Here is a 25,961-nt window from a genome sequence, read left to right as displayed (position 1 = left end):
ATGATATTAATTCTGCCTAACCATGAACAAGGTATATGTTTCCACCTTCTAAGGTCTTCTTCTATTGTTCTCTTTAGGGTTCTGTAGTTTTCGTTGTATAGTTTTTCCACCTCTTTTGTTATGCTGATTCCCAAGTATTTTACTTTTTTTGAGGATATTGTGAATGGGGTGGTTGTTCTCATTACCATTTCAGAGAATTTGTCACTGATATACAGGAATGACTTTTATTTATACATGTTGATTTTATATCCTGCCACTTTGCTGAATTCATTTACTAGCTCTAGAAGTTTCTTGGTAGAACCTTTGGGGTCTGCTAGGTATAGGATCATGTCAACTGGAAATAGTGATAATTTAACTTCTTCTTTTCCTATCTTTATGCCTTTAATTTCTTTCATCTAATTGCTCTGACCAGTGTTTCGAGAACTATGTTGAACAGAATTGGCGAGAGAGGGCATCCCTGTCTTGTTCCAGATTTTAGAGGGAATACCTTCAATTTTTCTCCGTTCAGAATGATGCTAGCCTGAGGCTTAGCATAGATAGCTTTTACAATGTTGAGGTATGTTATCCCTAGTTTTTCTAGTGTTTTGAACATAAAGGGATGCTGTACTTTGTCAAATGCTTTTTCTGCATCTATCGAGATGATCATATGGTTCTTATCTTTAAGTCTATTGATGTGGTGAATAACATTGATTGATTTCTGGTATATTGAACCAGCCTTGCATCCCAGGGATGAATCCTACTTGATCATTATGCACGATTTTTTGATATGTTTTTGTATCCGATTTGCCAGAATTTTATTGAGGATTTTTGCATCTATGTTCATTAGAGATATTGGTCTGAAGTTTTCTTTCTTTGAAGTGTCTTTGTCTGGTTTAGAAATCAGGGTGATGTTGTACTCGTATAATGAATTTGGAAGTTCTCCCTCTTTTTCTATTTCCTGAAATAGCTTGAAAAGTATTGATATTAGTTCTTCTTTAAAGGTTTTGTAAAACTCTGCTGTATACCCATCTGGTCCTGGGATTTTCTTGGTTGGTAGTCTTTTGATGGCTTCTTCTATTTTCTCACTTGATATTGGTCTGTTTAGGTTGTGTATATCCTCCTGACTCAATCTGGGCAGATCATATGAATTAAGAAATTTATCAATGACTTCACTATCTTCTATTTTACTGGAGTATAAGGATTCAAAATAATTTCTAATTATCTTTTGTATTTCTGTAGTGTCTGTTGTGATATTGGCTTTTTCATCCCGTATGCTTGTAATTTGAGTTCTTGCTCTTCTTCTCTTCGTTAGCATGGCTAAGGGTCTGTTGATCTTATTTATTTTTTCAAAGAACCAACTTTTAGTTTTGTCAATTTTTTTGATTGTTTCTTTTGTTTCAATTTCATTGATTTCCACTCTGATTTTAATAATTTCTTGCCTTCTACTACTTTTGCTATTGTTTTGCTCTTCTTTTTCTAGGGTTTTGAGATGAAGTGTGAGATCATTTATTTGTTGTTGTTGTTTTTCTTTTTTTAAGGAATGAACTCCAAGCAATGAATTTTCCTCTTAGAATTGCTTTCATTGTGTCCCATAGATTCTGATATGTTGTGTCTGTGTTTTCATTTATCTCTAAGAATTTTTTAATTTCCTCCTTGATGTCTTCTTAACCCATTGATCATTCAGTAACATCTTGTTCATTCTCCAAGTGATTTAGGGTTTTTCCTTCCTTCTTTTATTGTTCATTTCCAGTTTCATTCCATTATGATCAGATAAGATGCATGGTATTATCTCTACTCCTTTATAATTTCTAAGAGTTGCACTGTGACATAATATATGGTCTATTTTTGAGAAGGATCCATGTGCTGCTGAGAAAAAAGTGTAACCGCTTGATGCTGGGTGGTATATTCTATATATGTCAATTAAGTCTAGGTTATTAATTGTATTATTGAGTTCTATAGTTTCTTTATTCAACTTTTGTCTGGGAGATCTGTCCAGTGGTGAGAAAGGTGTGTTGAAGTCTTCCATAATTATTGTATTGTGGTCTATTGGATTCTTGAACTTGAGAAGAGTTTGTTTGATGAACATAGCCACACCATTGTTTGGGGAATATATATTTATGATTGTTATGTCTTGTTGGTGTATGGTTCCCTTGAGCAGTATGTAGTGTCCTTACTTATCTCTTTTGATTAACTTTGTCTTGAAGTCTATTTTATTTGATATGAGTATGGACACTCCTGTTTGCTTCCGAGGTCCATATGAGTGATATGATTTTTCCCAACCTTTCACCTTCAGTCTATGTATGTCTTTTCCTATCAGATGCATCTCCTGCAGGCAGCATATTGTTGTATCTTTTTTTTTTTTTGATCCATTCTACTAGCCTGTGTCTCTTGATTGGTGAGTTTAAGCCATTAACATTTAGGGTTACTATTGAGATATGGTTTGTACTTCCAGCCATATTTGTTTATTTTTGTTACTTAATATGATTTGTTTTTCCTCTTTGAATAGTTTTTCCTTTACTGTACTACCTCCCACTGTTGGTTTTAATTGTTGTTTTTCATTTCCTCTTCATGTAATGTTTTGCCAAGGATGTTTTGAAGTGCTGGTTTTCTAGCTGCAAATTCTTTTAACTTTTGTTTATCATGGAAGGTTTTAATTTTATCTTCCATCCTGAAGCTTAATTTCGCTGGATACAGGATTCTTGGTTGGAACCCTTGAAATATGTTGTTCCAGGATCTAGCTTTCAGAGTCTGTGTTGAAAGATCAGCCGTTAACCTGATTGGTTTACCCCTAAATGTAATCTGTTTCCTTTCTCTTGTAGCTTTTAAAATTCTCTCCTTATTATGTATGTTGGGAATCTTCATTATCATGTGTTTCGGTGTGGATCTCATGATTTTGAACATTTGGCGTCCTGTAGGCTTCTTGGATTTGGAATTCTGATTCATTCTTCAAGTCTGGGAAGTTTTCTTGTATTATTTCATTGAACAGATTGCTTATTCCTTTGATTTGGACCTCTATACCTTCCTGTATCCCAATAAATTTTAAGTTTCTCTCTTTATGTTTTCCCATATTTCTTGGATGTTCCGTTCATGGTTTCTTAACAGTTTTGCTGAGCTGTCTATGTTCTTTTCTAGTTGAAAATCTTTGTCTTCATTATCTGATGTTCTATCTTCTAAGTGTTCTACTCTGCTGGTAATACTCTCATTTGAATTTTTAATTTGGTTTATTGCTTCCTGCATTTCCAGGATTTCTGTTTGTTTGTTTTTAATAACCTCTATCTCGCTGTATAGTTGATCTTCTGCTTCTTAGATTTGTTTATGTAATTCATTGTTAAAGTGATCTTTCATTGTCTGAATTTGCTGTGTGATGTCTTCCTTGAGACTCCAGATCATCTGAAGCATGTATATCCTGAACTTCTTATCTGACATTCCATCTGCTGCTGATATTACCTCTTCTAAAGTTGAGTTGACCTGCATTACTTGTGGTCCTTTCTTTCCTTTTCTTTTCATACTGCTCACGTTTCTTTCCAGCTTTGTGAAACTGTTGTGTTATTGATTTCCCCCCTATATATTTATATTGCTCTTGTATAGTTCCAAAGTCTTTCTTTTGTGGAGAAAGACAATGTTAGCAGTTCCCAATATCAATAGTACATCATCTAAACACACGTTTTCCTTATCACTACATTTATAGCTAGACTCTATGTCTACAAATGTTGGTTTCAATTATCATTTAAAAATATAGTCATTAGTTTCATGAAAGGCATACCATTTCTGGTTTCATGAAGAAAACTGAATTTCAGGTGTAGGATGTTATGTTTAGGGGGAAAGGAGTGAGGGTATGGGGTTAATCTAACTTAGTAACTTTGGAGAGCTCTAACCAATAGATGGGTAATTTATGGAAGAATGTATAGATTCAAACTCCTATTTGTATTTATAAGATTACCCTACTTATAAATAGTAAAATTTAGGGGGCTGCAAGTGGGATAGAGGGAGTAAGAAGGAGAAAAACAAATAACAAGGAAAGAAAGAGAAAAAATGAGAGCGGGAAAAAGAAAATAAGAGAAAAAAAGAAAAGAAATAAAGGGGGGAGGGAGATAGGGCATATGCAATTCCTCTATATTATATTATTCTGGTGAGTCAGTTGTTAAAGACCATTTTCATGCACAATTCTTGGTTTCACATATGTTGAGGTTGTGAGGACCAGAGGGGGAAGGGTAGAGGAGACTGGATGAATGGATGAAGAGAGAGAGAGAGAAGAGAAAGAAAGAAAAAAATGTCTCTCAGAACTCTGTTTTCTTTTCTTCCAGTTGGTGGCATTGTCTATTCCTAGCTTGAGTCCCTGGGCTCAGGGTGGTGGTGGTAGTCAGTGTGAGAGGACTTGAGCTTCCACCTGTGGCCTCTCTACTCTTATTCTCTGAGATGTAAACCAGGCACCTGATTGGATGCAGAACCCAGCTGGTAGCCATGCCCACCGGTTAATGAGTTTTAAGGGTTGATGGGATTTTCCAAGACGAGTTCCATCCGTTTTTCTCCTAAGGTGTTTGATGGGGGGCGGTATTGGAGAGACCTTATGTTTGTCCAGAACTCCATCTGGTGACCACGCGGGCTCTTAGCCTTCCATTTCCTCTCGGCAGCACACACTAAACATTTTTATTAATTTAACTGGCACTTATTAAGTTAGGTGTTGTGGAGAAAGTGACATAGTCCTAGTTAATTGCATGGGCTTTAGAGCCAGATGGTCTAGTCTAAAATCCTCCCTTTGTCATTTAGGAGCTCTTTAGCCTTGGTAAAGTTACTTATCCTCTCTAAGCATTAACTGCCTCATCTATAAAATAAGAATTACAAATAAAGCCTATGCCAGAAGTTTTGATAATTAAAGATAGTTTTGTATATAAAACACTTGGCTCCATGCCTAAATCAAAGCAGACATTCAGTAAATGGTAGCTGCTCTAATTGTGACAAATGTACCATGGCTTCTGCCCTCAGAAACGACAGATTGAGGAGGGTTGATTAGATGGGCACTGAGTCACTCTTATACATAATGCGAAATGACATGGTAAGAGTTGAAAGAGTGATACATTCTTGGGCATCATTTTGGAGGACACATTCTATTAAGTCCCTGAGGGATTGGCTTATGTAGACTCAGTGGCAAGGCCAGGAAGTGCAAAACTTGATTGATAAGCAAAGAGAATAGCCATCCCTCCTGCATGTGCTTAGGAGCCCAGCAGGAGGCAAGACTAGGCAACCACACTGGAAACTTGAATACACAGCCACAGAATCTGCCACTTATTTATAGGAAGTCGTGGAACCTCTGGAGACTGTTAAGAGAGGAGTGGCAGGAATGTGCTTGAACCCTTAAGAAAAGTGTAGGTGCAAAATGTACCCTTGATGAAAAGGAAAATATGATGATCATGTAGGACAGCTGAAGAGATATTGAAATAAAAGGAGCAATAGTGTGATCTAGACTGGTGGAAGGTAATGCAGAGAAAAGAAAGACTGTTGAGGACAACAGACACATAAATCAGATAGTATTTTAAAAAACTGGACACAAGCAGCAAGGGAGAGGAAAAAATCAAAACATGACTGAAATTTCAAGTCTGAGTTGAGAGGAGAGCAGAGGAGAGAGAGAGAGAGAGAGAGAGAGAGAGAGAGAGAGAGAGAGAGAAAGAATAGACCACCTTTGCAGAGCAGATGATGAGCCCTCTCATGAATGTACTTTTTAAAATCAGACATTTGCAACTGGGCCACTACATACAGGAGTTGAGAGGACAATCAGATCTGTGGGACTGCAGCACAGGAGAACCTTTCAGTCATGGTGGAACCTGATTTGAGAGCAGTCTCCACAAGACTGAGAAGTGAAATGTATTCTGGTAAATGAAATTGCTGAGGCAGAAAAAAACAAAAATTGTATGCAGAGAGGGGAAAGGGTCATAGAAAAGAGAAAGGAGGAAGGGTCCATAATGTTAATAAGCATCACAAAGCCAAGAAAGAGAAAGTTGTAAGTAAAATATAAGGTCACCAGTGCAAAATAGAACAGGGCAGCCGATGATAGAAAGACTCATAAAAGACTAATACTAACCTTGGAAAATAAGAACTCATGGGTACAACCACTTTGGTTATTTTCGACAGTTTCTCATGTCTAATGTGGAGATACTATGTGAACCAGCAATTCTTCCAGGTGTGTACCAAGAAGTGAAAATGCATGTACACACACGACATTATTCGTGATACTCAAGGTCATACATAACTCAAATGCCCATCAAATGATGAACGGAGGAACAAAACATGCATAACTTCACAAAGAAATATTATTTGTCAATTCAAAGGAATGAAGTACTAATATGAGCTAAGGCATGCATCAACCTTGAAAACATTGTGCTAAACAAAAGATAACAATCTACACAAGACCACAGCTTGTGACTCCATTTACACAGACCTGAGTCATTTAGTGAGGCACATTCTGAGAAACGCATCATTAGGTGATTCAAGCATGGCATGGGCATCACAGCAGACACTTGGGCAAACCTAGCTGGTAGAGGCTGGGAAAACATAGGGTAGCCTTTGCTCCTAGGCTACAACCTTGTACAGAATGTTACTGTGCTGAATGTTGTATGCCACTGTAACTCAATGGTCAGTACCTAAACCTATCTAAACATAAGAGATACAGTACAAACACCAGGCAGTAGGAGTTTTTTAGCTCCATTATAATCGTATGGAGTAAAAATTCTATGTGTAACAAATTAAACAAAACAATATATTCTTGTAACCTCTTTGAACCAAGTGGTCTAGGCAATTATTGCTTCAAAACTCATTAGTGAACTAATTTATGGTTGTGGGAAATCCCATCATTCCACCCTAATGAGCTTTTGCAAAAGGAATTGATACTTCTGAAATTATAGGACATGTACCTCAGTACCTCAGAAAACTTCCTTCCAAGGTTCCTTCCACCTTCCTTATCACACTAGAATTTTGTCACTCAGATAAAATAGGATTTTTTGAGCAAATGGTTCAATACCATTTATTTACAATCCTCTGAGCTACCTCATTAGTGTTATAGAACTGAGATACCATAGCTTCAGGGCCCGCATTACCTAAGATTCTAAGAGAGAGAAAGAGAGAGAGAGAGAGAGATAAAGAGATTGAAAGAGAGAGAGGAAGGACCCCATAGAGAAAGAGAATTAGAACCAGACTTCATGGGCATTATATATAAAATAAAATACGTAACTCATATTCAGTGAGCAGTGGGAGTCACTAGAGATTAAGCAGTAGGGTAGGGGTATAAAAATTCAGTTTTCAGGATGGTAATTTGGTTCTGAGGAACAGAATAAATTTGTATGAGAGTCTCTGTTCAGACCTACCAGGGTAGAAATCTACTGAAGTGAAAGAAAAAGATATAAAGATGAGGAGTGGTTAAGGGTGTCAAAACTGCAAAATTCGTGTTCAGGTTCCATCTTAGGGTCCCACTAATTACATTGTAGCCAGGTGTGGCGGCACACACATATAATCCCAGCAGTTTGGGAGCTGAGGTAGGAGAATCAAAAGTTCAGGCCAGCCTCAGCAATTTAGTGAGACTCTGTCTCACTAAAAAGGGCAAAGGGCTTGGGATAAAACTCAGTGGTAGAATACCCCTGGGTTCAATTCTCAATAGCAAAACAAAAAGTTAAAAAGTTTGTAAATTTAAGTAAATATTTTATTCTCTTTGATATTTAATCTTTTCATTTGTAAAGAGAAAGAATTGGACAAAAATGTTTTTTAAATGGGTCATTCTTACCTAGTTATCATTTTATGTAAAAATGACTAGATTATATTCCTGTTGATATTCCTGGCCAGAAAATAAAATTTTTGTTATTGCAATAGTTCCTTTATTAAGTACTAGCTAAGTGATGTGCTTATTAAGTGATATATTCCTGAGCAGTTTACCTTTTATTAATCTCTAGAATTTTTGATGTGCTAAGTAGATCTCTTTATAACTTAGCTGAGAAAAATTATGTGCACAGACAAAATCTACTAGTTCTTCTTCAAATTATTAAACTTTAATAGTTTGATAATCTGAATGAATCTATCATAAAAATGTATTGATCAAAAGACCTGAAAGCCCTCAAGATAAGTGTGGGTTAATGATGACTATATCTTCTTGATGGTATGTAAGAATAATTCCTTGCTAAGATATTGCAGAAACTAATCCAATAGTATTTTGTGGGCTATTATTTTGCTCAATTCTTTCAATGAAATGGAGTCAGAAGGTGGCCAACAGAACACTACTTTATTCCTTCTCCAAGCATCCCCTTTCAACCCACCCTATTCCAATCTAGTATATGAAATCTTTTAATTTCGGTCGTTAAAAAGGCAAGACATTTTACAAAATAATTTCTTCTTCTTTAAAAGTCAGTATATCCTGGTGGGTGCAGTAGAGCATGTCTGTAATTCCCCCAACTTATCATGCCAAGACAGGAGGCTTGCAAGTTCAAGGCCAGCCTCAGCAACTTGTGAGGCCCTAAACAACTTAGCAGGACCCTGTCTCAGAATAAAAAATAAAAAGGGTTTGGGGTGACAAAGTAGCCCTGGGTTCAATATTTAGTACCAAAAACAAAAGCAAAAAAAAAAAAGGTAAGATTAGTAATGCAACAACAATAATATGTAATGCAGAGAACATGTAACTAAAGGAATACTAAATTTTTAATGTTTAGTAATTTAAGAAATTGAAATATACATAATATTTGTAAACATTTCTCATTAATAAATAGCAAAATTGTATAAGAATATAACACATAAAATGTTTCAAATTCTAATTTTTCAGCAAAATGAGAAAATATTATAATAACACCACCCACTAATTATGTCTTTCATTTTAGCCACCAATTATATGACCATTCTGATTCTGCCAAATTTTTTATGAATCATTAAAACATCATAGGGACTCTGAAAAGTCACTATGGTAGAAACAAGGAAACTGACATTCATGGAAAATAATTAACTATTCCCAAAATAATGCTAGATATCCAATTATTTCAAAACCATTTAAGTTTAGCAAACAGACAAAAAAATAACCACAAACTATGACTGAATAAATTACTATTTTCTGAGGTTTTTCTGTGCTTTGTCATATGTGGCTATTGGCAAATATAATCAGCAAATGGGCCACTCAATCCTTTTCCACTGTAGAACAAGAAAAAAATATATACAATCTTTAAAATTATCTAGTTTTCAAACTTTGACAGAAGTGTGAAGTGTGCAAATATAAAATTTGAATGAGCAAAGTGATCAGAAATATCAGTATACTCATCTCTCTGAAAAATCGTGTGTGCACACACACACACACAAACACACAGGCATACACTTTCTGGGGTACGAAACCCCAGAGCCTTAAACTGATAAGCAACTGCTCTACCCCTGAGCTACATCCCCAGCCCTTTGGATTTTTTAAATTTTGAGTTAGGGTTTCCCTAAATAGTCCAGGCTGTGCTCTAACTTACAATCCTACCTCAGGCCTCCAAGTCCCTGGGATTACAATGTGCCACCATATCCAGCTTCTCTGAAGAATTTTTTTTTAATGAAATTTCAATCTTAGAGTATTTGGGGGCTTTCTTTTTTCTCTCATAGGTAGATTAGAGAGAAATTTTGTTTTAATGAGAGTGTATTTGTTTTCAGTGGTATAAATACATATTTTATACCATTTTCAGATGGCAACATTTAAATGAGACCTATCAACTTTAAAAATGTAAACTGTGACAGGTGAGAACATAGTGAATTCATTTGGACCTTCAAAACTAAGGAATACCATTCTCTATTTTAAAAGACAGAGATATACATGCATAAGCAAAATGTAATATGTAAACAGCTATAGGTATAAGATGTTCAGGGAACAAGTAGGGAAATCTAAACACATGCTTGGTAAAGATGTCAAGAGTATTTGTAATTGAGTACAAACTAGACATCAGCATCCTGAGAAATTTTCTTCTCATAGCAGACATACCTTGCAGTGTCTCTGTGGGTTAATATCAGCAAGGGTCCTAGTGGATACTCAAAGGGTACACCTGAAGCCCCTGTCAGTTTCACAAGCAGCATCCAGTATGTGACCAAAATTCGTAAATCTACACATGATTTTTTCCACTATAAAATCCTAAAAACTATCTTAATTCAGCAGAACACACCACTGAATAAGTGATAGAGCTCAAATAGTTGCATGTCTTGGGAATATAAAGAACAACCCGAGGAGCTCAGAAACAGAACCAAATACACATGAAGACATTGTTCATGATGTAGAACTGTGGCATAACAATTCACTACAGCAGTGATGCTGATGAGACAGTATTCTTTGCAACTGAAAAAAAAAAACTATCTCACCCCATTTTCAAAAAGAGATTCTAGATTTTCACTACATAAATGTGAATAAGCAAAGATCAAGAATTTACATGACATGGTAAATTACATATCTAGATAGGAAGGAATTTCTTATGACACAAAAACATGAGAAAAAAAGTTAATTTTTTAAAAAATTTATATGTGAAAGTCTTGACATCCACTGACTCCAAAAAACATTTTCCTAACCAATCACCTACAATTTTTTAATTATCTAGACATGTTCCCAATAATATGTCATTCCAAGTTAACGCCTATTAAAATTACAATGCTGTGGTTTCTGATAAAGTTTAGTGATTTAATAAAATCAAATACCCATATACTGAGCATGCACTAATGGTCTCTTAGAAAGTGTGTGTTTGCTATAAAATATTGAAGATCAAAACAGAGGGGCAAAAAAGGAACAAGGAGAACAAAAAAACATAAATTACTTTTTCTCTCTTTCTCTCTCCTCCCTGTCTGTGGTGTCTCCTTGAGAGTTCCAGGATGAGATCACTCTTCACATGTGTTCCTACTTACTGGTTGGCCTTGTGTGGGTTTATCTGTTTCTAATTAGCTGGAATGCTGTGGTAATATTGAGGAATGTCAGACCTGTCAATCAGAGCAGCCATGTGGGAGGTCTTTAAAGGGCTCCTACAATGTTGGGGTTCCTTTTTTGTTTCTTTTTATAAGAAAGAAATGTTTTACAAAAAATATGCTCTTTGATCCTCTTTAAAAATAGTCAAACTGCAGTGTGACTCCATGGTTTTTCTGGATTTGTCTGGAACTGTCATATGGGAAAAGAGATTTCACCCGGGGAAACGTTTTTGATGTTTCTAAGGTCTTATACTAAGGCATACACATAGGATAAACATTGCATTTAAGACAGATGAGTCTGTAGCAACACCCCCACCCTTACACATACCCACTCAGAAAAACATACCGCCATCTGTATTAGTCATTTTGTAACTTCATATTTTAAAGTTTGTTTGTAATGTTTTCCTAAGCTATGCAAGTAGGAACTGCATAATTTTTGACTGCCCAATGAAGAACTTTCAGTAATTATTTCAAACTAATTGATCCAAAGGATATATTTCTGCTATAGATTTTTATAGTTTTACAGTTAAGTTTTTTGCATCAACACAACAAGGAATCCCAAGAATCTGACAAGAACCTCAAATATCAAAACAATTTGTTGGGCATCAGCAAAGGGTAATATTTCTGGTATGGATTAGATATTAGGTGTCCCCAAAATTTATGTGTGAGACAGTGTAAAAAAGTTTAAAGGTAAAATGAATGGGAAAAATGAATTTAACCTACTCAATACATTCATCCTCTGACAGGGATTCACTGGGTGTAACTGTAGACAGGTAGGATGTGGCTGGAGAAGGAGGGTTCCTGGGCATGTGCCTTTGCATCATCTATCAACTAACTTTTTTTTAACCATTAACTTAAAATCAAAATATGAAAAAAAGGAAAAATAACCTTTGGACTAAAAACTTGAGTGTTGAAGAATAGCAGAGATGAAGAAGTGATTTAAGAAATGTGAAAAAATACTGAAGAAAACTGGACAGATTAAAACTGGGGCAAGGTGGGAAGAATGAGCCCAGTTATATTTCAGGCCCATAGAACACCATAAGCAAAAGTGAATGAATTGCAAACAGAGCTAAGCTAAACAGGAGAGAGTTAAAAGCATCACATGAACTCACTGTTCTAATTTATCACATCTGACATGCTTGTACCATTAGAATATCTCAGTGGGTCCTTGAGCCTTAACACAGTTACGGCAGGTGCATTAGTGGGCTCTTTCTCTTGCTTCTCTAACCCTTCAAGAACATTAAAATAAACCCACATACTATAAACCAAAAGGACACTTATGTCACTGGGGTAGAAAGAAATTTCCCTACAAAATGCCACTATTTGTATTTTTCTGGTTGTGTATAAAATAATGCTAGTGCAAGTAAATGTGTTTACAGTTTAATAAGAAACTCATTATTTTCTTCATTCATGAACAACCCAAAACTTAAGTATTCACTTTAAAACACAACCTACATGTAACTGTTTAGAAACATTACATTTTGAAATAGTCACATCAATAAAATAGAATGTTTTCAGTGACTATCAAAATATTTATAATAAACAAATTCTCCATTGATGATCCAACAATTGTCAATTTTTTTAGTTCAGCTCATTTTTTTAACCAAGATTTTATAAGATAATTTAAAAGGCATTTTCAAAAAATATGATCAAGTGCCAGACACAAGGTTTAGCAGAAAATATTCTCAGGGAATATGGATGTGTCAAAATAAAAATTAGATAGTCTGATGGTAATTTAGTGAAAAGCATCCAATGGAAACATCTTTAAATGTTCATGGAAACTGAGAATTTGAGTGGTTTCTTTTTTGTTTTTGGAGAGAGCCAGAGCAAGGTGATGAAACTATTACTCAAAGTCTTTCATTTACATTTGGTGACAAAATAATTGGTACATTAATAAAAATTTTAAAAGAAAGCAATAGTTGGAACTCAAAGCATTCTTTTCCTCCTTAAACTATTTTCACTTAATGTTAAGATTTTCCTCTTCTAAGAAGTCAAGTAAGGAGCGAGTGTAGCTGTTTTTTCTTTGAACACGGGAACATCGTTGACAGTCGTTATAAGTTTGATTATATCCAGAGAAAGACTCTCCCAAGGGAAGATTTATCAACCAAGTCACCATCAAGTACAAACATTCACAAACAGTCATTGAAAAAGTTGTTTATCAATAATAACGAATGACATCTGCTCTGCCTCTTACAATAAGGGGAAGAAGGGTAGAAGGTTTTAAGTCTCATTCTTTCCCTCTGTGCTTTGTTGATTTGTCTCTTGGGCTTCTTTATAATGGCTAATCAAGACAGAAATGGGAAAGAGAGAGTGCATTGACCACATTTGAAATGATGACTAGAGGAAGAAAAGAGGTCAATATCAGAGGGAGGTAAAGAAAAGGAGACAGAAATGGTATTGGTATTGCATATATATGATACTATGTATCAATAATTATATTATGATATATTTAGTTAATATGCAATATTAGTATGTCATATATGCTATATAATAATATTAGTATGTATAAAAATCATAGATAATAGCATATGTGTGTGTGTGTGTGTGTGTGTGTGTGTGTGAGGATAATTGTATATTACAGTATTGGTCACGTTGCTTAGAGTTTGGGAAACTTTGTCATGATGAAGAGAGACCATGGAGGGAAACGGCTTTATGTACAGGATTTGAAATGCTGGAAAGAGGAGTCTGAAATATGTTTTGTAGATACAACCTGCTTTGACAATTTCTCCAGTGCTTTAGCTTCTCACTATTGTGCCTGCTGAACTCCCATTTCTCTGGCTGAGAAAACCTGCAGAAACTGTCCTCAGGTTCAGTTTGTTTGATCAGCCTTTCTCTAGAGGCTTTTGCCTCTTCCAAAGTAGCCCTGAGCCCTCTCCCCTTCTCTATTTGATGTCCCTGGTTACGGGCTGAAATCTGTCCCTCTATAACTCATGTTGAGATTCCCAACTTCTAGTAACTCAGAATGTGGCTGTACTTAGAAATGGGATCTCTAAAACATTAAGTTAAGGGAATTGAGCCAGCATCCAGTATGACTGGTGTCCTTTTAAGAAGCAGCAGTGACTAGGATACAGACATGCAAAGAGGAAAGACTACTCGGGAGACACCAAGAGGCAGCCACATACAAAGTAGGAAGAGTATCCCAGGATAAACCAGCCTGCAAACACCTTGACTTGGGCTCACAGCCTCCAGAACTGTGAGAATAAAATTCTTTGGTTTAAGCAACCCACCCCTGGTAATTTGTTATAGCAGTCCTAGAAAGCTCACCCCACAACTTAAAATCAACTTGTGTTTACTCCAGCTTTTTCAGTTTCAACCCCTCTTTTTCTCTCCCCAACTGCTGAAAACAACCAAGGTTCAATATACCAATGCTTCTCACAAGAGGTCCATGACTTCCCATCTCTGAACTCAATGAGGGCTAGTCACCAAGATAAGACAGTGATCCTCAACCACGAAATGATTCCATATTTTATAATCCTTTCTATCTGGTCCCCAACTAACATCAAATGAGTTTGGGGGATATTCCCACTAAGTGGCCACGAGCTGACCATGTTGGTGTCCTCATTCATAGACCAAATTCCAACATACACACTGTGTGCACTCATCAGACATGTGCTCAGAGATACCTACTGAGGCTCAGATATGTCTGGGGCATCTGATAGTAATGGCACTCTTCACCAGGCAAAATGTGCCTTCATAACAAAAAAACTTCGTGAGATAAGCCTAAGAGATTTGCTTAAGTGTCATTAAGACCAAAGGATTTCATTTCCCAAGGAATTTGTTGGACGACTGTGTTGCTCCATGACCCGGGTCTCACCTAGTCAGAATGCAACATCTCAGAGAGTGAGAGGACCCCTATACAGCAGATTCTTGTGGAAATCACCAGTACTATGACCACTATGCAGAAATCAGAGCCTCTGCATTCGAGTAGGACTCAGGACTCCAGACCCAAAGCCCGCAGTTCTAGCTCATGCACGGCTTTCAAGCATCTTAGCAGAATCACCTATCAGCACCTCTGCAGAACTCCAGATTGCACTCCACTCCCACACAGGTCACTCGGCTGCTACCTATTCACAGTACAAGGCCATTACCCAGCTCCTCCCACCTCACCAGACACCCTGGCACTGGAAGTGGACTGACTCCATCTTGGAAAACATTTCACACCATATTTGGTGGGCATGGCTATCAGATCAGATCTCCATCTGAGCAGGTACCTGGTTTCCAACTCTCCCCCCTCCCCAGCAGCAATAACTCGGCACAATGACCACCCAACATAAAAACATCTCTAAGTTGGGCAGGTGTGCAGTGCAACCAGGGTGCCACCCACCTGATGTGAGCCTGGGTGTGAGAGGTCCTACAGTTGGGATCTGATAAGTATGAGAAGGGAGGGGAATAAAGTCTGGAGTATAACAGAGAGACCAGGATCTGGGAAATGTCCAGACAATATTGGGGGCTCAAGTCAGATGAGTGGTCACAAAAAGAGACCCATGAGGTACAATTTCCTTTCTGGGACTGGTGGGCAGCACTCCCAGCTTCCAGATGCTCCACAGTAGGTCCAGTATTCTCACCCTGGTTACCTATACCATTCTGAGGGCAGAGACACAAGCTTAAAACAGTCAACCCCACCTATTGGATGATAAGAGAAGCAGGAAAGATGAATCTCTAAGAGAATTTTTGGGTGTTTTTTTTTTCTTCTTCTTTCTCTTCTACCTTTCCATCCTCTGGCCCTCACATCCCCAACATATGTGAAACCAAGAACTATGCATGAAATAGGACTTTGAGGACTGAGTCACCTGAATAATACAGAAGAGTTGCATAAGCCCTTTTATTCTTTTTCTTCTTTTTCTTCTTTCTTTTCTCTTTCTTTATCTTTTATTCTCTTTCTTCTTTTTTCACTCTCCAAATTTTACTATTTTTACTATTTTTCTAAATATGTATGTGTGGTTTTTTTATGAAGTCTACTGTCTTCCCACATACTTGTCTACCCTAAATTACTTCCTATCTATTCCCCCGCTACTAACCCTCTTCATTAGATTTATCCTTCACATTTTCTAAGATATATTGACTCTATACCCCCACATCTTTCCCCCTCAGCATATCGTCCTATGCTCAACCCCCAGTTCACTGCCAACCACCAGAAACTGTAAATCTTTTTATGAAATTACTGATCATACTTTAAATAATAATTGGATAATAATTGAATCCAATTATTATTTAAAGCTTAATTGAATCAAAGTGTAAATGTCTTAATAACAACAATTTGTCCGTAAGTGATGCATTTTTGATACTGGGATCTGTTCAAATTGTCCTTCCCCACAAAGGAGGGATCTTGGAACGCTACACAAGCACTAAAAATCTATAGGGTCAAAACAATAACACACAAGTCCCACAGAGCTAGAAAGGAAGCCACACGAGCAACATGAAAAAACAAGGGAAGAAAGTACCACAAACAAATCAAGACAATTGGCAGCTACAGCAGAAAAAATTGCAGAGAAACATTTCAGGATATACATGGTTACAATGTTCTGTGAGCTCAAAGAAGACCTAAGAGAACAAATACAAGCAGGGAAAGATCACTTTGCAATGAGCTACATAAATAATCCAAGAAGAAAAAGATAACCTCAACAGGGAGATAATAGGTTCTTAAAAAATAACAGAAATCCTTGAAATCAAAGAAATAATAAACCAAATTAAAAATTCAACTGAAAACATCACAATGAGCAGACCACTTAGAAGATAGGACATCAGACAATGAAGATAAAATATATCATCTTAAAAAGAACACAGACCACACAGCAAAAACAATAATAAACCATGAGCAGAATATTCAAGAAATATGGGATAGCATAAAAAGATCAAATTTAATAGTCATTGGGATAGAGGAAGGCACAGAGGTCCAAACCAAAGGAATGAAAAATCTATTCAATGAAATAATATCAGAAAAATTTCCAAACATGAAAAATGAATTGGAAATCCAAATTCAAAAAGCCACAAGAGAAAGGAATCAAATTACATATAGGGGAAAACCAATTAGGATAATAGCAGGTTTTTCAACATAGACCCTGAAAGTTAGAAGATCCTGGAACAACATATATCAAGCTCTGAAAGATAACGGGTGCCAACCAAGAATCTTGTATCCAGCAAAATCAAGCTTCAAATTTGAAGATCAAATAAAAATCTTCCACGATAAACAAAAGTTAAAAGCATTTATAGCTAGAAAACTGGAAATACAGAACATCCTTGGCAAAATATTCCATGAAGAGAAAACAAAAAACAACAATGAAAATCAGCAGAGGGAGGTAGTACCCTAAAGGAAAAACTAATCAAACAGGAAAACCAAATCAAGTTAAATAACAAAAATAAACAAATATGGCTAGAATACAATCCATGTCTCAATAGTAACCCTAAATGTTAATGGCTTAAACTCACCAATCAAAAGACATAGGCTAGCAAATTGTATTTTAAAAAAAGACCCAACAATATGCTGCCTACAAGAGACTCATTTGTAAGGAAAAGATATACACAGACTGAAGGTGAAAGGTTGGAAAAAATCATGTCACTCACATGGACTGCGGAAGCAAGCAGGGGTTTCCATACTCATATCAAATAAAGTAGACATCAAGCCAAAGTTAATCAAAAGGGATAAAGGTGAACATTACCTACTGCTCAAGGGAACCATACACCAACAAGACATAACACTCATAAATATATATTCCCCAAACAATGGTGTGGCTATGTTCATCAAACAAACTCTTCTCAAATTCAAGAGTCAAATTGACCACAACACAATAAACTTGGGTGACTTTAACACACCCCTGTCACCTCTGGGTATATCTTCCAAACAAAAGTTGAATAATGAAAGTATAGAACTCAGTTACTCAATCAATAACTTAGACTTAACTGACATGTATAGAATATTTCAACCTGCATCAAGCAGATAAAGACTTCTCAGCAGCACATGGATCCTTCTCTAAAATAGAGCATTTACTATACCACAAAGCAACTCTTAGCAAATACATAAAAGTATAGATACTAACAAGCATTTAATCAGATCATAATAGAATGAAATTACTCCATCACCTGGAGACTAAATAATATGTTACTGAATAACATCAAGGAGGAGATTAAAAAATCCTTAGAGGTAAATGAGAACATTGACACAACATATCGAAATCTCTAGGACACTATGAAAGCAGTCCTAAGAGGAAAGTTCATTGCATTTCTTCCTGAAGAAAGTTCATTTCTTCTTAAAAGAGGAAAAAGTCAACAAATAAATGACCTCACACTACATCTCAAAGCCTAGGAAAAAAAGAACAAATCAGCAGCAAAAGCAGTAGAAGGAAAGAAATAATTAAAATTAGAGCAGAAATCATGAAATCAAAACAAAAGAAACGATTAAAAAAATTGACAAAACAAAAATTTGGTTCTTTGGAAAATAAATAAAATTGACAGACCCTTAGCCACACTAACAAAGAGAAGAAGAGAGAGAACTCAAATTACCAGCATATGTGATGAAAAAGGTAATATCACAACAGATATTACTGAAACACAGAGGATAATTAGAAATTAATTTGAAATCTTATACTCCAAAAAATAGAAGACATTGAAGGCAACAACAAATTACTTAAATCATACTATTTTCCCAGATTGAGTCAGGAAGATATACACAATTTAAACAGACCAATATCAAGTGAGGAAATAGAAGATGCTATAAGAAGCTTACCAAGAAAAGCCCAGGACCGGATGGATACATGGCCAAGTTCTACAAGACCGACCGTTAAAGAAGAACTAATATCAATACTCTTCAATTTATTTCTGGAAATAGAAAAAGAGGCAGTAATTCCAAACTCATTCTATGAGGCCAGTATCACCCTGATCCCCAAACCAGGCAAAGACACATCAAAGAAAGAAAACTTCAGACCAATATTTCTAATGAATACAGATGCAAACATTCTCAATAAAGTTCTGGCAAATCAAATACAAAAACATATCAAAAAGATCATGCACCTTGATCAAGGGGGATTCATCCCAGGGATGCAAGGTTGGCTCAACATACAGAAATCAATAAATGTAATTAATCATATCAATAGACTTAAAGATAAGAATCATATAATCATCTCAATAGATGCAGAAAAAGCATTTGATAAAATACAACACCCCTTTATGTTCAAAACACTAGAAAAACTAGGGATAACAGGAACATATCTCAATATCATAAAGGCTATCTATGCTAAACCTCAGGCCAACATCATTCTAAATGGAGAAAATTGAAAGAATTCCCTCTAAATTCTGGAATAAGACAGAGATGCCCTCTTTCACCACTTCTATTCAACATAGTTCTTGAAACACTGGCCAGAGCTGTTAGATGAAAGAAATCAAAGGGATATGTATAGGAAAAGAAGAACTTAAATTAGCACTATTTGTTAGTGATATGATTCTATACCTAGAAGACCCAAAAAACTCCACCAGAAAACATCTGGAACAAGTAAATGAATTCAGCAAAGTAGCAGGATATAGAATAACACCCATAAATCAAAGGCATTTCTGTAAATAAGTGACAAAGCCTCTAAGAAGGAAATGAGAAAAACTACCCCATTCACAATAACCTAAAAACATAAAATAAAATAAGACACTTGGGAATCAACTTAACAAAAGAAGTGAATGATCTATACAATGAAAATGACATAACTCTAAAGAAAGAAATCAAAGAAGACCTTAGAAGATGGAAAGTTCTTCCTTGTTCTTGGATAGGCAGAATTAATATTATCAAAATGAGCATACTAGCAAAAACACTATACAGATTCAATGCAATTCCAATCAAAATCCCAATGGCAATACTCATAGAAATAGAAAAAGCAACCATGAAATTCATCTGGAAAATAAGAGACCCAGAATATCTAAAGCAATCCTTAACAGGAAGAGTGAAGCATGTGATATTGCTAGAGCAGACATTAAACTATACCACAGAGCAATAGTAAAAAACCAGTATGATATTGGCACCAAAACAGACTGGTAGACCAATGTACACCAATGGTACAGAATAGAAGACACAGAGATTAACCCACAAAATTACAATTAACTTATATTAGACAAAGGTGTCAAAACATGCACAGGAGAAAAGATAGCATCTTCAACAAATGGTGCTGGGAAAACTTCAAATCCATCTGCACCAAAATGAAATTAAACCCCTATCTCTCACCATGCACAAAACTTAATTTAAAATAGATCAAGGACCTAGGAATTAAATCAGAGATTCTGTGTCTAATAAAAGAAAAATTAAGCCCTAATCTTCATCATGTGAGACTAGGCCCCAACTTCCTTAATAAGACTCCTATAAAGAAGAATTAAAACCAAGAATCAATAAATAGAATGGAATCAATTTCCTGGGAGCAAATTTTTATCCCTCACACATCAGACAGAGCAAAACTAATCTCTAGGGTATATAAAGAACTCAAAAAGCTAAGCACCAAAAAAACAAATAACCCAATCAACAAATTAACGAAGGACCTGAACAGACACTCTTAGAAGAGAATATACAATCAATCAACAAATATATGAAAAAATGCCCATCATCTCTAGAAATCAGAGAAACGCAATTCAAAACTACTCTAAGATATCATCTCACTCCAGTCAGAATGGCAGTTATTATGAAGACAAACAATAATAAGTGTTGGCGAGGATGTGGGAAAAAAGGCACACTCATACATTTCTGGTGGGACTGAAAATTGGTGCAGCCAATATGGAAAGAAGTATGGAGATTCCTTGGAAATCTGCAAATGGAATCACCATTTGGCCCAGCTATCCCTCTCCTTGGACTATACCCAAAGGACTTAAAAACAGCATACTTAGGGACACAGCCACATCAATGTTTATAGCAGCACAATTCATAATAGCTAAGCAGTGGAGCCAACATTGATGCCCTCCAGAGGCTGAATAAATTAAAAAATGTGGTGTATATACACAATGGAATTTTACTAAGCAATAAAAGAGAATAAAATCATGGCATTTTTCCAATAAATGGATGGCATTGAAGAAAATAATGTGAAGTGAATTTAGCTAATATGCCTCCAAAAAATGCTCAATGTTTTCTCTGATATAAGGAGGCTGACTCATAGTGAGGTAGGATGGGGGAGCTTGGGAGGAATAGATAAATTCTAGATAGGGAAGAGGTGTGGGAGGGACAAGGAGGGGGTAGGAGGTTAGCAGAGATGGTGGAATGTGATGGTCATCATTATCCAAAGTACATGTACAAAGACACGAATTGGGTGTCAACATACTTTATATACAAACAGAGATATAAAAAATTGTGCTATATATGTGTAATAAGAATTGTAATGCAAAAAATACCAAAGTACATATATAAAGACATGAATTAGCGTGAACATACTTTATATATAAAGATATGAAAAATTGTGCTCTATATATGTAATAAGAATTGTAATGAATACTGCTGTTGTGTATTTAAAAAAATGAAATCAATTAAATAAAAAAAGAATACAGTGTAAAAAAAATATTTAAAAGGGAATCTTTCTTATATAAAGTGTTGTTTTTGCCGCAGACTGGCTGGGCACAAAATAACTGAGCCACCACAAAGCCTTGTAGATTCAAACAGCAACTCTTTATTCCCAAACTCTCACCAACACTCTACACGCACTTTCTGGGAACACACTGCCTTCACAAGGCTCCACACGCCAATTCTCTCAGAACCCCGTGAGAACTCAATGGGAACTCCAAAGGAGCGGGTGCCTGAGGCAGCAGGATATGTCCTATTCCCAGCAGGATCCACCCTAAACCCGGAGCCACCCTAATCTCTGAGCAGGGTCACCTTTCAAACCAAAATGCCATGCGTCATTCCTACTTGGCTATGGCTCTCAGCAGTTTTGATAGAAATAGAGAGTTGAGTGATTTTTTTTTTTTTTTTTTGTCATCAGTGAAATTTAGACCTCACTTGTTGGGAGCCTTTCTGGACAGAAGCTATTTGCACACTTTAAGAAAGACCTGAGTAAAGGGGTAATGAACAGTTATTGCACCCCACAATACATTGGGCTTTACCTCTGCTTGGATAAAGAAGGTGTGGCTTGAGGAGTGGGTGCCATCCCATGGGGTTGATTTAGACCCACCTATTACTTTGTAATCCTACCCCTTTTCCCTTTTTGGAATAGAATGTTCTATGGAACCTCCCTTTGTGTGTCCCCTATATAAGAATAAAGAATTCCAGTGGCTCTCTTTCCACAGACCCCTAAGGTCACAGAGCTGGCCCCGGATTTTGAAAAGGTACCTCTTTTTTTTTCTTTTCTTTTTTGCGTGTTTTCTTTATCGTTTTTTTAAGTTACAGATTTTGTGAACCCAGCATAGGTCACCAGCTTAGATAGATGGAAATACTCACTAATTATTTTAAATCTATAGCCCAATAATTTTGTGTCTCTTTGCCTTTTTATATACCTTATAACAAAGTAACAAATTTATACTATTTTACATAATGCCCTATTAGTAATTGTTGTAAATTGTGGATGTGTATCCGACGTGATTCTGCAATCTGCATTTGGGGTATAATTGGGGGTTCATAACCCACTTCAATTTAACGTATGAAATATGATATGTCAAGAGCTTTGTAATGTTGTGAACAACCAATAAAAAAAAATTTATACTATTGTCAACTTCATTTTTGTTGATCTATTTATAGCATTAATGTAGCACTTTTCTTAAAACTTAATTTGTTTATTGTTATAGCACTACTTTTGATTTGCTTAGTAAAAGAAGATAAAAATGTTAGCATTAGTCAAAGCATCTTGCTGAAGACCACCATGCTGTGTTACTTCAGTGTGTGTTGATTAATGATGTAGTGTGCACTGGCAGACATTTAGAATAAGAATAGTATGCTGCTTTAAATTTAAATGAGATTATTCTTTTAAGGACTTTATTTAAAATATGTTTTCTGTCAGGATTAATAATAGTAATTAAGTAATATTCAGTTCTATATTAAATACATTTCTCATGTTGTGTTAATTGTACAATAAATTCACTTGTTCGTTAAAAATAAATAAGTAAACAAATAGCTAGGACACAGAAAATCAGAAAGAAAGTTTCTTCTAATTTGCAATGGGGTATAGCCTCCTATATCTCATGACAATTTTGCTTTTATGGCATGAGAAAAACAAGACACTGCATTGGAATGTTTACTATGTTTTCGAAGGCAAAATAATGACAAAGCAAATGCTGTTTTACACCTGTTAAATGACGCAAATGATTTTTTAAGTGAAATTTATACATCTACATGCTCATTTGGGGAAAAAAGGAATAAAATCTGATTCTCTGCTTCTGGGAACAGGAGAACACAGGAGCAGTGAAGATCATGGTATTACTTGAAGTTATCCATGTTTCTTTACTTAAAGCTATAAAGCTTGGACACGTAACACAGAACACAACCATGGCCTGTCATATAAAAGTGGTTTTCACATAAGGGCAACTGATCTGGTTTCCATAACTCTGAGAAACCCTTGTACTGAGAGTGGGGAAATCATCTGAGTAGAACTATCAGCAGAATAAAAGGAAGGGGAGTTGAGCAATCAGTGAGTGGGTGCCACAAAGAACTTCTGGCACTTATTGGTCAGGAGAATTACCTCTCAGGAGTACTTGCTTAAGCTTTCTGGTTGCCATTTTTAAGGGTACCTTTGGGAAACTAATAGAACAAAGGGAAAAGGAGGAATTATTTTGGTAGCAAGCTACCATCCTTGCACCATCAAAGATATCATTTTTCCTTCAAAACGGATATTGAGTTTTGGGGTAGGAGAGGTACTCATCATTATTATGAAAATAATTTTGCAATTATAACTTTCCTAAGTATATAAATATCCCAATGAATCCATGTTATAGTCAAATTTTCTGCTACTAAAACCAAAAGACTGGAGAAAAACAATCAGAGGTTAACAAATTGATTTTATGGCTCACAGACTTAGAGTTGTTACTCCATGGACTCTATTCTTTGGGGCCCAAGGTAAGGCAAAACATCATGGCAGAAAAGTGTGGCAAAGGAAAGTGATTCAAGACATAGCACCAGGAAGCAGAAAGAGATTGAGAGCTCTGTTCACCAAAGACAAAATATAGACCCTAAAGACACATCCCCAAAGATCTACCACTTCCAAACACCTGTCTGCCTACCTTACCTATCAGGGTAAGGTATAGTTATTCCCTATTGGGGTATTAATGCACTGATTGAGTTATGACTTTCATGACCTAATCTTTCTTGGTTGGAGGACAAACAACTCATATATAAATATCATAATACAAGAGTGAAAAATGACACCACTAAATAAAAAAAATAATATATGTGTTGGGGAAAAAGGCATGATTTCTTTTGGACATGGGAAAGTAAGTATGAAGTTATCAGGAAATAGAGATGGCAGCATAATTCCAAAAATATATATAGCAAGGAATATTTTATACAATAATATCAAAGGATATGACCAAACGTATTTATTCTCTAAATTATGATAAATAAGTTATGCTTAGAAAGAGTCATGTTTCATGTGTTTTTGCCCCAATAAAATACGTTGAGAATTTTAAAGCATTTTTGAAAATATTTAGTTGGCAGATTGGTTACTCCAGGTAGATGAATTCTGAAACACCCAGTGCCTTTCCTATGAGTGAACCAGTGATTTCAGTCCACTCTTAGCACCTTTATTCCAATCAATTAAGTACTAAGAAGAATCTCATAACTAATTGATAAACATTGCTCTCTCAATTGTTTCTTTAACAGAGTTATATTTTCTATACTTTTCTAAGGAAAATACACTTTTCATAGGAAATTTCTTCTTTTGACAAGATTATTTAGGGCAACTTTGACATCTTTATTCCTCAGGCTGTAGATCAGAGGGTTTAACATGGGCACAATGATGGTGTAAAATACGGATGATACTTTCCCTTAGTCCATAGAGTTGACTGACGATGGCTGCAGGTACATGAATGTTACAGAACCAAAGAAGAGACCAACAGCTGAGATGTGGGAGCTGCAAGTACTGAAGGCTTTGTACCTGCCCTCAGTGGAGTGAATGCGCAGGATGCTGGCTATGACGAAGATGTAGGAGCTAACAATGGACAGGACTGGGGCAAAGATATTGAATGCACTGGAGCACAGAACTACTACCTCATTGACAAAAGTACTAGAGCAAGAAAGCTCTAGTAGTGGAAGAACATCACAAAAGTAATGGTTTATTTTATCATCCTTACAGAAAAGCACCCTTAGCATGCACGTTGTGTGGGCTGTGGCACCCATCAATCCCATGCTACAAACCCCAATTAGCAACCAGAAACAGACTTGATTACACATGGTAACATTGTAAAGCAAGGGGTTACAGATAGCAACATAGCGGTCATATGCCATTGCAGCCAACATGTGACACTCTGCAATTGCAAAAGTTGCAAAGAAGTAGAGCTGAGTCATGCATTCAGCATAGGAGATGGTGTTTTTCTCCATTACAAAGTTCACCAGCATTTTGGGTGTGATCACAGTAGATTGACAGAGGTCAATAAAGGAGAGACTGCTGAGGAGATAGTACATGGGAGTGTGCAGGTGAGAGCTGAGCCCAATCAGTATGATCATACCCAGGTTCCCCACCACTGTGAACACATAGATTCCCAGGAAGAGGAGGAAGAGGGGCAGCTGGAGCTCTGGTTTGTCTGTTAATCCAACCAGGATGAACTCAGTCACTGTGGAATGATTTTTCTCTGTCATTTTCTTCTGAAAATTCTAAGTAGGAAGAGAGAAAATATTTTGTAATAGATATTATTGGTCCATCTTACAATGGGATATGAAACAGAGTTCAAGTCTTTTCAACCATCTATCTCCAGGTTTCTGCAAGTTTTTCCCCTCTCTCCAGTCAAAGACTTTATGATTCCAATAATATATGACTTATAAATAAATGTCAAAGAACTATCTGTATTTGTGTTCTATGCTGTAATGATAATTTTTAGTAATACCCAGTCTCTGACCACTCTAAGAAATCTTCTGATGACTTACATTGAGTGCTCCAAAATTTCCCATGGCTTTTTAATAA

At 36.1% G+C, this 25,961-nt stretch overlaps 1 pseudogene across 1 annotated transcript; it reads right to left on the bottom strand.

The window, feature by feature from the left end:
• Positions 1 to 24,703: 24,703 nt before the first annotated feature.
• LOC308639865 (olfactory receptor 8G50-like) lies at positions 24,704 to 25,642 on the bottom strand (annotated as a pseudogene). Its single transcript has one exon. The product of its transcript is annotated as an olfactory receptor 8G50-like (transcript).
• Positions 25,643 to 25,961: the final 319 nt, after the last annotated feature.

This window comes from Spermophilus citellus, assembly GCF_964194105.1.
Source record: "Spermophilus citellus genome assembly, chromosome: 2".
Taxonomy (NCBI): domain Eukaryota; kingdom Metazoa; phylum Chordata; class Mammalia; order Rodentia; family Sciuridae; genus Spermophilus; species Spermophilus citellus.
Note: the sequence above shows the minus strand (reverse complement) of the source record. Positions and strands in the feature narration are given on the sequence as shown.